The sequence below is a fragment of the Epinephelus moara genome, chromosome 6 (assembly GCF_006386435.1).
Source record: "Epinephelus moara isolate mb chromosome 6, YSFRI_EMoa_1.0, whole genome shotgun sequence".
NCBI lineage: Eukaryota > Metazoa > Chordata > Actinopteri > Perciformes > Serranidae > Epinephelus > Epinephelus moara.
The window spans coordinates 520,375-533,938 of record NC_065511.1 but is presented as its reverse complement, the minus strand read 5'-3'; positions in this window follow the sequence as shown (position 1 = coordinate 533,938).

Sequence of the window (13,564 nt, the reverse complement as noted above, 5' to 3'; positions counted from 1 at the left end):
CAAATTCAAAAGCAGTGACACTGCCAACTGTAAGCAGTTCACTGCGTTTGGAGGTGGTCTTTAAGACAATTAACTAATTTACTTAAAAACATATAAATTCTCCTAGGTGTGAGATGAATGTGTCTGATGTGAGGGTGCTCAATTATGGCACCATTTAAACTATGAACAAATGTAGCCATAACGCTGTAAACACATTTCCTGGCCTTATCAATCTTTGCTGGATTGCCACCAGCCTCCCATCTGCACCTTTGGGCCAATGAAGAAAATATTATCTTAATGCCAGGATGCTGGAGGTGAAGCTGGTGCAGGTCCTCCTTCATCATGCTGACCAGCTTGACACTGCTGAACTTCCCCATGTCATTGCCGCCACAGTGGATGAAGAGGACATCTGGTGCTGCTCTTCCTCGCAGGGAGTGGGAAAAGAAGGAGAGAAGGCCTCTCCACTGCAGTCCACCCCAGCCAAACCAGCAGACACGGACGCCCGGCATGCTGAGGGTGCTTCCCAAAGTCTCTGCAGCTCTCTGGACACCATGCCGGATATAGCTGTCACCAATGATCCACACTGTGCATATGAAAGTAAAATGAGTGTAATAAATGCTTTAGGTAATGAAAAACAGAAAGTTAACTATAAAGGGTGAATCACTTCTTTTTGTTGACAATACTATTATGTCACATCTGTAGGATAAAATAAAACAAGGAGCAACACCTCAAAATGTAAATGACAGTATTTTAAATGCTTTCTTTTTGTCCTTGGAAGACAATGTAATATTAGCTGTCTAAAGTCAAGTAGCCAAAACTGGTACTTACAGTTTCTGCTGTGTGTAGCAGGCGTGGTGGAGACTTAACGTTAACAAGTGGCCATGACCTCAACACCGGTGATGTACTGAAAGAAATTAACATCTTGTAACAAGTGTAACACTGCCTTTCTTTCACAATTTCTACATTTCTTTATCATGTTCTAGATGATAATCTCGCAATGCGCTGTTGATAACAGTAACGTTAACGTTACAGATACATTTCAGTCCCCTTTGACTTTTATCAATGTCACGTTATCATAATTAACGTTAGCGTTCTATATTTAAAAATGTTGAAGCGTTTTTTAAGATTTTAGTAATCTGAATAACAGCTGAATCAATGTTTCAAGATTTGTTGTATAATGTTAGTTTCTGGTAGATTCAACTTACCTCAAGTTTCGTGAAGGAGCTGGTGCCAAGCGGCACCAAGCCGACACCACAGGGCTTGCCAAAGTAGCGTAGCTTCTTAGACACCACAGGGCTTGCCAAAGTAGCGTAGCTTCTTAGCCTAGCTTGTTAGCCTTAGCTAACTTAGCGTCGAGCGAGGTGGGCATGTTTAGGCAACCAGGCTTCCTTTGGCCCGCCTCTTTGCCCATTTTTGATTGTCCGGGAGTTGGGCGGAGTCAGGCACTGCCAAGATGGCGACGTCCATAGCCGAGTATTTTGAGCTTCAAATCCACTCTTCAGAAACGAATGGGTGACGTCACGGTGACTATGTCCATTATTTATACAGTCTATGGTTCGCACGGGACATCAATGACTACAAACAGAACAAGGTCTACTTCTGGAAAGACGGCAAGCCGGAGCAACTGGAGAAACAACACCGAGACAACGCCAGACAGGGATCCAGAGGACACCGAAAGCCGGGCTGGCATTACAGAGGCTGGCATTCCTCATCCTCACTTGAATCTGGGTCTGATATGAGCAGCCAATCAGGGCGCGTAGTGTCTTTTTTAGGCCGCGCCCACAACAGAAGACCTCCCCGGTGGAGGCGAGCCCTCCCAGACAAGTGATGTAGGAGAGGGCAGCGGAGCACAACTATATCTGTCTGCAGTCTGCAAGAGAGGGGCTAAACGGTAGGGGGCGTGGCGTGTAGTAGTTAAGTCATAGAGTGGGCGTGGTGTGTAATTACATCACGGATACACGCCACGCCCACTATACGCGCTTCTTAAAGGGATATGAGCCCAAAAAGGTACTAATACAGTTTGACCATGGTCCAACTGCACAAACGTCAATGTTTTTGCTTACACATTCTTTGCCCTATAATAAATGTATTCAAAAGTGTACAAATATTATTATTATTATTATTATTCAGAAAAATGTATTGTCCATTCATCTTACATGAGATGGAAGTGAGCTGATTGTCGAATATTGTTATTACTACTATATACAGACTGTATGTAATTATCTTTTGTACATTATTAATATATTTTAAGGATAAGCTACATAACTAATGAGTAAAATGGCAGGCCATTATGCCAAAGTAGTAAATTACAAGAGCTTACATGAGAATGAGTTGAGAAGATGATAATTACTTTATTAATCCCCAAAGGAGGAATCATTTGTCTGGCAGCACAAAGCCTAATGGATATAGGTATGAAGGATCTTGTGAATATCTCCATTCTGCACTGAAGAAGAGCCACTCACCACTACTGTCTTTTGGTCTGTCAATGTGTTTGTTGTTAAGTGGGTGATCTTATCACATTAATTTATTTTTACTGTATGAGGACTGTAGCTTTTTTTTTTTTCTTCTTCTGGTACCTTATGTTTTTATGAATTCATGTCGTGAATGGCTCTGAACTGTAGAAACTGATTGCCCTTTGAGGGTTAATTAAGTTTGTTTTTATCAGGATGTTTATTGATATTATTTTACTTTTTGCAGGACATGCATAAATTATAAAAATACAATGCATAAATGCATATGTTCTAAAAAATAAAATATATAATAAATACAAAACAACATTTAAAAGCTTCTCAGGTTTGTCACGACTTGGCTCAAAAGTCATGACAAAAGGAACAACGGAACGCCAAAGTGCCAATAAATAAAACAATTTATTTCTTTTCTTCAAACGAAACGATTTAGAACAGAGGACCAAATAGATGAGGTGTGTTTGTCAGTATTATCAGTTGTGTAAGTGTGGTTGAGGGTTTGTGTGAGTGTCATGTTGGATGCAAAACCAAAAGACAAGGAAACCAAACGTGCAGGCGCTGGCAGGGATCTGGGAGAGTGAACTGCGCTGGGGGTTGGAACACTGGACCCAGGTGCTCCTAATCAGCCGAGCTGGGATGTCCAAATATGGGCAGCAGCAGCATTTCCACTTCAAAACAGAAGAGAATGGTTAAAGGCCCCAGTAGGGCCATGACACATTTTATTGGAGAAGTCAAAAGAAAAAAAGTCAATCTGTGAAGCCATTACACCTTATAGCTGGCTAAGAAATGCCTCAGAGGAGAGGGCTCTGCGCATTTTATCCTTGAAGGCTTGTAGCTTCTCCGTTGCCTCCTCTGATAAGTGCCCCATCAAGTCTTTTTGCATCATTTTCAATTCACTGTCAAAAAACGTTTTGGTGAACCCTGCAGCAAAGTGAACCCTCTTCCTCAGAGAGGATCTTTGCCTCCCAGTTTGTTCCTGGCGGCATAGCAGAGTGAACCGTCTTTCTTCTCAGAGGATCTTTGTCCCATGAGAGCAGGCACAGTGTCCGCAGTAAACAACTTTCGCTNTATCTGTAGTGTATGATTTGTTTGTCCTTTCAATTGACAGTCAGATTTGATTGTGAAATACAACATTCAGTCAGTAACAAAGACAAAAGGAGTTCAAATATAAATAGAATTTATTGAAACTTTAAACAAGTTATAGATGAATATCAAAAACTCAACTTTAGCCATGACAGCCTGGGCTATGTTCAGGCCTAACAAAGGCCTAACAAAGGTACAACACAGGTACCACACACAGAAACTTTTACAAAGGGTCATAATGTGCTTCTATTGACTGCCAAATCGCCAGCGAAAGTTGTTTACTGCATTCACTAGTTGTGAATGAGAAAACTTTACTTTATAACGGCCAGTTCAAAACAGGGCATGCTACACTGGCCGTATGGTGAGGGGCATTATGGCCACAGTCCGGGGCATCCACGGCACTGGCCGTTTGGCCGTGGTATAATTCCTGCCCTGATTATTACAGCGGAGTCACAATTTCCAAGTTATTTCTGGCTACATTACAACAGCCACAATTTCTAGCTTAGATTTATCTACTTGGGTCAACATTTTAGGATCGTTTAGAATAGAAATACATACAGTATATGTAAGCATATATATGTAAGCAGTGGCCTAAATAGGTCAGAAGGTGGCGCAGTTGTGTTGTTTATGCCCTCAGGTGTTACCTGTTTGTCCTTTACCGGACACCGTGTTTTCAGTTATTCGTTCTGCGTAGTCGCCATTTTGGCTCAGTGTTTGTTTATGGTCTGTAAGGTAAGCACTATAGATAGTTCTCCTCATCATAGTCCCATATCTTGACCATAAACGGTTAACACGCTGTTTTGTTTAAATGATGTGCTTATTGAGATGTTTGTTTACCATCTGGGTGAAGTTTTAGGAGTTTGTAACTTGGTTTTGTATGAGTACATCGGCCGTGATTATGGCTAGCTTTTTAGTTGTATGTGTGCTAGCTCTGCGGGTACTGTCTGCTATTGACCTACCTGTGGGTTTTCTCTTATGCTCTGCGTTTTGAGCTGAAACCTTGTTTTAAGGGGTTTAGTAGCTGTGAGGGTACAGCTCTTTATTTTGAATACTGTACAATTACTTTAATATGACTTATCCTAACTGACTGAGTGTTTGTTTATGGTCTGTAAGGTGGAGCCGCCAGCATCACACTCATTAAACCGCGCTGTCTCAGCCGGGAACTGCCCATTGGTTCGACAGCCCATTGGTTTGACATCCCATTGTTCCGACCATATTAAACTCATTGTTCCGAAGTCCGTTCCGAAATCATCATGACGCCCTGTGGTTACGGTCTGGTTAGGTTTAGGCACAAAAACCACTTGGTTAGGGTCAGGAAAAGATCATGGTGTGGGTTAAAATGAAAAAGAAAGTGACAAACACATAAGCTGTGAGCCTGCTCCGCCTCAAGCTGGTCGCGGCGCACCATACGCCTGCCGCGAGCCGTTCAGCACCACGGACAGTCGTACTAATGGGATGTCGAACCAATGGGCTGTCGAACCAATGACATGGACCCGTCTCAGCCACGATCTTGACCATCTGTGTGTCCGACTCGTCCCTCACATCGCACCCTCTCAACAACATTAACACAACGCAGAGTCTCCGGGTGTGGAGAGACGCAATCTCTCACGGGCTGGGTTACATCTTTGGTGCCGTGACCCGGATTGTGGCGCTTCAGGACCGAAGAGGAAGTGAAGCTGTCGGCTGTCTGCAGCAACCTTAACTACGCCGCTGTATTGAAATGTTATTATCCAAGTGTATCGGGTGACGAACTGAGTTATGTGAAGATGCATTGCCATCCTCTCCAACATATCCTTTGAAGGTTGAAGTGTATCTCATTTTGTTGGGGTTTTTTTTATTTCTTTAAAAAAAAAAAAGAGAGAGAGACAGATCTTAAAGCTACATGAATGAAAAATGAGCATAATTGATGCGATTTCCACTGTGGCTGGTTTACCTCATTCATATTCTCTGTGTTAAACATAGATTTGTGTAATGACGTTTTGATTTTACTTGAAGTTAAAAGTAAGTTTTTGAGTTATTAAGTGATAATTGTGCTACACATTTTATTTTGGTTATTACATTTAAACATAGTTTTACTCACTCACAGCTAAGCATATAACAAGTAATTCACACACACACACACACACATACATTTTATTCTGCTGCTTAAATCTGAGATAGAAAACATTGAAGATGATGAGTGACTACGCAGACTCTCCACTGAAGCAGGGTCCCTCTGCCGCAACATCAGGCCCCCCACCTACTCCTGGGCCTGTAACAAGCCACAGCTATGACTCGCCGAGGAGGACACCTACTCACTTCTCCAGTGAAGGAGCGACAGCTGGCACCAGCAACCAACAGCCAGCTGTGAGGTCAAAGCTAACCACCCAGTTCCCCACGTCCCCTAGCCAGCAGCTGCAGTACCACACTCCAGTTCGGCAGCCCCCAGACTCAGGACTGGGAGCACAGCTCACCCCATCACCCCCAGTGCTATCACCTTATACTCCCCGTGCTGCTCCAGCTCAAGTGTCCACATTACCGGCCCCTGTAATAACCCCGAGTGCAACTCCTCCAGTGTTCCGTCCGACTGTGCAGACCCCCATGGCCTCTACCCTCGTGCCCCAGACCAGCGTGCACAGGCCCACAGCCACCCTGCCACCTCAAAGTCTCCCACGTCCCAACTTCCCAGAGACACAAATCATACAGCAGCCCACCATGAACCATCCAACTGTCTTCCCTTATCCAACGCAGGTTTATCAGCCTAGCCCCGAGGTCCCCACCAACTTTGCTGATCTCTCACCTGCACCCCAAGCCCCCATGTCAAGTTTCCCAACACCACAACCCATGAACATTATGAATAACCCCTCTGCAGCTGAGCAGATCCCTCAAGGCACAGAGTATGGACACCACTCTCAGATTCCCCTGCACTCATTTGCCAATAGTGCATGGGGCCCCACTGCAGCTCTACCCAGTCCTCTGAATATGACTCATGCAGCTTTTGACTACACAGCTTCTCCCCATGCCCCAGTACATCTACAGCCCCCTGATTCAGTCCCCCAACCTACCCTCCTGCCTCCACACTTCACCCAGCACATGCATGCACCAATAAATTCCCCAGTCAGAGCCACAGCCATCCCGAGCCCACCACCAGCAGCCTATGGCGGTTTCCTGCAGACTCATCAGGTGAAAAATGTCCAAGTCTTCACTGGTAATGCTGATAGCAAGATGCTTGTAGAGGACTGGGTTCGTGACATGCAATATCTCCTGGAGGCAATAGAGCTCCCCCTTCACCTCCGCTTTTCCACTGTTGTGCATCACCTGAGTGGTGAGGCCAGAAAGCTGGTTCTGAATCTACCTCCCCAAGACCAAAACCCTGAAAAGGCATTTGAGGAACTGAGGGCAGAGTACGGTGACACACAGGGCTCCTTGGACCCACTAGCCGACTTCTATGAGCGTGGCCAGAGGTCAGGGGAGTCTGCCTGCTCTTATGCTATAGCACTGGAAGCAACATTGCGAGCTGTAGAAGAAAGCCAAAGAGGTGGCAAGCCTTTCCCCGACCGTGATTGCAAACTCACCTGGCAGTTCTTAAGAGGACTTAATGATGAGGAGGTGTACATGAGGATTGCTCCAATGAAACCCTGGCTTCTGAGCTTCCGGGAGCTGCAAGCCGAGCTCAGAGATCTGACAAAAGAAACAAAAAAGTTCCAGTCACTAACCAAGTTCAAGAAGACCTATGCTCAGGTCCAGGTTGCTTCAGAGTGTAGCTCAAACGTGAAGACAGAGAAGGCTAAACATACATCAGAGTGGTCAGAGCTAACAGAGCTGGTCAAGAAATTAGCTCTTTGCCAAGAGGAGCAGATGGCCAAGTTGACTCACCTTGAAGCAAGAATTGCTTCTCCGTCCTCTGTCCCCCCACAGAGAGTCCGGCCACCCCCTGGGCCTGCAACCCAGACCTCAGTCGTCACATGCTACCGATGTGGGAAGCAAGGACATATAGCCCGGGTTTGCAGAGCAGTGTTCCCAGATCCCAATCTTGACATGGGCTCACCAACCTCAGCCTATGACTCCTGCAGAGGGGAACACACCTCACTCAGCTCAGCCTTTAAATGGCTAGAGCCCATGGTAACCGGGGCAACTATGGGCCAGCAGCAAGACCCCCCACTGCAGGTGATTAGGACTGGCGATGGAGGAGAGGGCACCCCTTTAGTGGGCCCCAGGAACGAGGGGGAGGTGGAAGTCAATGGAATGAAGTGGAGGGCGCTCATTGACTCTGGCTCTCAGATAACCAGTATTACGCACAAATACTGGTGCAACCACCCCATCCTTCAGAAACAAAAGCTCCAGCCCTCTAAAATTCCCATTGAAGGTGCAGCTGGTCAGAGTGTAAACTACCATGGTGTTCTGCGGATTAACTTGTATGTGTTGGGGAAAGAGTTCAAGAATGTACCAGCTTTTGTTGTAACTGACTCAGAGTATCGCTCCTCTGTCCCTCTGCTTGTGGGAACTGATGTTCTCCGTGCCTCTAGAAGCCACCTCCAAGCAACCTATGGCCAGCAGTTTCTTCACCCGGTCAAGGAGAGCCATCCAGAGTGGTACACTTCTCTGCTGGAGATTGGGAGCACTGAACCTTGTGATGTGGATGACGTGGTGGGCCCTGCTGTGTACACCGGCCGTAAAGTACACATTCCTGGGGGAAAAGAGATGGATTTAATGTGCAAGATAAAGGCTGGCCCACAAAGAAAGACTTACACTGCAATGGTTGAAGGCCACTCCTCCCTGCAGCTCCCCCAAGACCTCTTAGTCGCTAAAGTCCTTGTTGATGTAAAGAGATGATGTGCCCCTGTCAGAGTGATGAACCTGTCCCAGCATGCTATTACCATCAAGCCTCACACACACCTGGCCAACGTTTCCCTGGTGGACAGTGTTGTTGATTTTTCCGACAAAAAGCAGGGAAAATGTTGCAGTGGCGGGGGTGAAGAGACATGTCTGAGTCTTGACCAGGTTGTTGCAAGTTGTGGAGTGGACTTGAGTGAAGCAGCAGTGGAAGATGAACACCAGCGCTCCCTCCTTAAAGAGCTTGTGGAGAGGAATGTAGGTGTATTCTCTCAGCATCCCATGGATTATGGCCACACAGACAGTGCAGCACGAAATCCCTCTGGTTGATTCTAAGCCCTTTCGGCTCCCTTACCGCAAGATTCCCCCATCACAGTGGCAAGATGTGAGAAAGTTGTTGATCGAGATGGAGGCTGCAGGAGTCATCAGGCCTAGTAAGAGTCCATATGCTTCACCTGTAGTTGTCGTAACCAAGAAGGATGGCTTGCTAAGGTTACGTATTGACTACCGAAAGCTAAACTCCTGCAGCACGAGAGACGCCTTCCCCCTGCCCAGAATAAAGGAGGCGCTGGAGGCTCTGGGGCAGGCAAAGTTCTTCTCTACACTTGACCTCACATCAGGTTACTGGCAGGTGGAGGTGGCAGAGCATGACAAACACAAGACAGCATTCAGCACCCCAATGGGGCTGTTTGAAGCCAACCGAATGCCCTTTGGACTGCAGAACGCCCCCTCCACCTTTCAAAGACTCATGACGTGCTGTTTCGGGGATCTGAACTTTACTCACCTCTTGATTTATCTTGATGACCTCATCATATTTTCTAAAACCTTTGATGAGCATCTAGAGAGACTGCAGCTGGTGTTCGATCGGCTTCGGGAGCACGGCTTGAAGTTGAAACTCTCCAAATGCCAGCTGATGAGACAGGAAGTGCAGTATCTGGGTCACTTGGTGTCTGCTGAGGGAGTCCGGACAGACCCACAGAAGATCAGCAGGGTTAAGGACTGGGAGAGGCCCACAAACCGTAAGGAAGTGCTGCAATTCCTGGGGTTTGCGGGTTACTACAGGCGGTATGTATGTGAATACTCCGCCTTAGCTGCTCCCTTATACCGCCTCATTGCTGGTGACCCTAGAAAGAAAAAGAGGGGCGGGAAGAAAAGCGTGGCGCCTGACCCACCCTTCGTGTGGACCGATGAATGTGAAGAGGCATTCCTGACCCTGAAAGAAAAGCTGACGTCCGCTCCGGTGCTGGGCTATCCTGATTACAGCCTGCCTTTTGTCCTCCAGACGGACGCCTCAGGGGAGGGGCTTGGCGCCGTCTTGGTTCAGGTCCAGCGTGGCGCAGAGAGGGTCATAGCCTTCGCCAGCAGAGGTTTGAGTCCAGCTGAGATGAGGTACCCTGCAGACAAACTTGAGTTCCTCGCTTTAAAATGGGCAGTGACAGACAAATTCTATGACCACCTCTATGGGTGTAGATTCTCGGTCCTGACAGACAATAACCCTCTCAAGTATGTCATGTCCTCTGCAAAGCTGGATGCTACGGGTCAGCGGTGGGTGTCTTGGCTGGCTGCCTTTGATTTTGACGTCCAATATAGGAGGGGCCAGAGCAACGCTAACGCCGATGCACTCTCACGTATGTCCAACCAGGAGGTCACCGAGGTCCTACGGACGTGTCCCCAGCAGGTGAGGTCCAGTGAGCCTAGGCATGGCTTGGGACGGCCCACACAGGACCCAGTAAGCCCCACAAGCCAGAGCATGTCTGCCTTGGAGAAACCCCAATCTGAACCCCTCAGACCTGATGAGCCCTACAGAGACGTGGGGATGGAGTCACTGCCAGCCATGACAAAACAGGAGATCCGTGTGGGGCAGAATGAAGATCCTGTTATTGGCCCTGTCTTGCACTATAAGAGTCTGAACCAGAAACCAAGCCGCAGCGAGAGGGTCAGTGGTGGTGGGCAGGTGTGCCTTCTCTTAAAGGAGTGGAGGAGGTTAGTAATTAGAGATGGTATCATGTACCGCCGCTTCCAAGACTGCCAAAGGGGAGTAGTGGAGCAGCTAGTACTGCCAGAGAAGCTGCTTGAACTGGTCAAGACGGCTCTTCATTATGACTCGGGGCACTTAGGTTTTGAGAGGACTGTACAGATGATAAGGGAGAGATTTCACTGGCCACGGATGTTCCAGGAGATAAAGGCTTGGTGTGAGCAGTGTGAGAGGTGCTGCCTAAGAAAGACCCCAACTGCAGGTGTTAGGGCTCCCCTGGTTAGCATTCACAGCAGTGCTCCTATGGAGCTCGTATGTGTGGACTTTCTGACTCTGGAGAAGTCGAAGGGCGGAATAGAAAATGTCCTCATCGTCACTGACCACTTCTCACGCTATGCGCAGGCATACCCCACTAAAGACCAAAAGGCCAGCACTGTGGCCAGAGTGCTGTGGAGAAACTTCTTCTGCCGGTTTGGTTTCCCTGCGAAATTGCATGCAGACCAGGGGCGCAATTTTGAAAGTGCTGTTGTGAAGGAGTTGTGTAAGTGTACTGGCATCACCAAGACCCACACAACCCCCTATCACCCCCAGGGCAACGGAACCACTGAAAGGTTCAACCGCACCCTCATGAACATGCTTGGGACACTAGAGCCCCACCTGAAGCTCCGGTGGCATGAGTATGTGGATGCAATGACCCACGCCTACAACTGCACACGCCACGAATCTACTGGATACACACCATACTACCTGATGTTTGGCAGGCATCCCAGGCTCCCTGTCGACCTGATTTTTGGACTCCAGACCACTAATGAGCCATGTGAATATAGTGAGTATGTCCAGACTCTGCATGACTGTCTGTCACAGGCCTATGCCCAGGCTAATCAGACCTCTCACAAGGCTAAGGGACAACAGAAAAAGTACTATGACCAGAGAGCAAAGAGTTAAGCCTTCAACCCAGGTGACAGAGTTCTTGTTAAAGTGTGCCATGTGGAGGGGCAGCAGAAACTTGGAGACAAGTGGGAGCCTCATCCATACATCGTGGTGAAGAAGCAGCCCGGCATACCTGTGTATTTGGTGCGATCAGAAAATGGCGACACAGAGAGGGTGGTCCACCACAATCTCCTTACACAGTATATGTTTCTTCCAGTAGAGCGGGCTGCTGTGGTGTCAAGAGGGGAGGTTGAGTCAGACACAGCGGAGGACTTGGAGTTGGATAACACAGAGGGAAATGTGGAGACAGCTTTACCTGAGGCAACAAATGGGCAGTTTGAACACACAGGAATGGAGGAAGTGAATGTGGAAATGAGTGAAGGAGGGGAGGAAAGCGTAACTGCCAGGTGCACCAACCCGCCTCCCAGACCCAGTGCCCCAAGGAGGAACTTGCCGAGAAATCGACAACCCCCAAAGAGACTGTCTTATGAATCACAAGTCATGAAATCAGAGGAGGATCTGCAGAAGATAGAAAGAGGATGGAAGTTGTGGCAGAGAGCCAAAGCAAGAAGAGCAGCAGGACACATGTAGCTTAGCACAGCAAGTGCACCCACCTTAATAGGGGGTACATGTACACATTTTCATCGCATATCACTACACACCACATTCAATCCTCACATTTATTTATACGTTTATTTTGGCTGTTCTCTTTGTTTTGTGTTTAGTGGGTGGTCCTTATTTTATTTCATTTGGTTTGATGACTGGGACGCCATCAATTAAAGAAGGGGTGGATGTAAGCAGTGGCCTAAATAGGTCAGAAGGTGGCGCTGTTGTGTTGTTTATGCCCTCAGGTGTTACCTGTTTGTCCTTTACCGGACACCGTGTTTTCAGTTATTTGTTCTGCGTGGTCGCCATTTTGGCTCAGTGTTTGTTTATGGTCTGTAAGGTAAGCACTATAGATAGTTCTCCTCATCATAGTCCCATATCTTGACCATAAACAGTTAACACGCTGTTTTGTTTAAATGATGTGCTTATTGAGATGTTTGTTTACCATCTGGGTGAAGTTTTAGGAGTTTGTAACTTGGTTTTATATGAGTACATCGGCCGTGATTATGGCTAGCTTTTTAGTTGTATGTGTGCTAGCTCCGCGGGTACTGTCTGCTATTGACCTACCTGTGGGTTTTCTCTTATGCTCTGCGTTTTGAGCTGAAACCTTGTTTTAAGGGGTTTAGTAGCTGTGAGGGTACAGCTCTTTATTTTGAATACTGTACAATTACTTTAATATGACTTATCTTAACTGACTGAGTGTTTGTTTATGGTCTGTAAGGTGGAGCCGCCAGCATCACACTCATTAAACCGCGCTGTCTCAGCCACGATCTTGACCATCCGTGTGTGCGACTCGTCCCTCACATCGCACCCTCCCAACAACATTAACACAACGCAGAGTCTCCGGGTGTGGAGAGATGCAATCTCTCACGGGCTGGGTTACATATATGTTGCATGTAATTTACCAAACGGGCAAATAACCCCCCCTGAAACTATCTTGCTACCTTGTTTTGCTTAATTTACACAGCAACGGGCTAGCCTCCTTCTGTCTGCCCAATAATATTTAATATTGTGGTTAAAATATATATAACTAACTATAATATATAACTAAGCAAGTAAGTTTACTTGCTTAGTTCATAGCCCCGGGTAATAATATAACTGTGCAGCAATTGTATAAGTGTGTTACATTTACTAAATAAAATATAAGGACACTTACAGTCTGGATACGATCTGCCATCGTTCTTTTTTGAAACCTCTCTCGTTTATTTCCTTGTTTTGTTCTTGCTTTTGGCGGGTCTCATTTTAGATCTCCCATGGTTCAACGTGATTGGATTTACACAACTACACGCCACGCCCCCTACACGGTCCGCCCACTCTACAGGTTCCGCCCCTCTCTTGCAGGCTGCAGACAGACCTCTCTCGGAGGAAGGCGAATGTCTCCGACGATTGCCGGGAGCAAGAAGACACAGTAATAACTTTGTCTGACAATGTACTATCTGAACCCTGCATTTCAGCGTTAAGTAAAGGGCTGAGTTTTGCGCCCACCACACAGACTAATGACTTTGAAACAGTCATTGATTTTCAAAAGTTCTTTCGCATCTCGAGACTCAGAGAGCTTTTTCACACAAACGCGAGAGACTGCACCCTAAGCACCCCCAGCTCTGCACCCCCTCCCACCCCCACCATCATCCCTGACAACTCCACTTCTACAGGCACCGCTCGTCTTCCCTTCAAGAGAAGATCCACCTTCATCCCACCTAAACACCGTAATGCA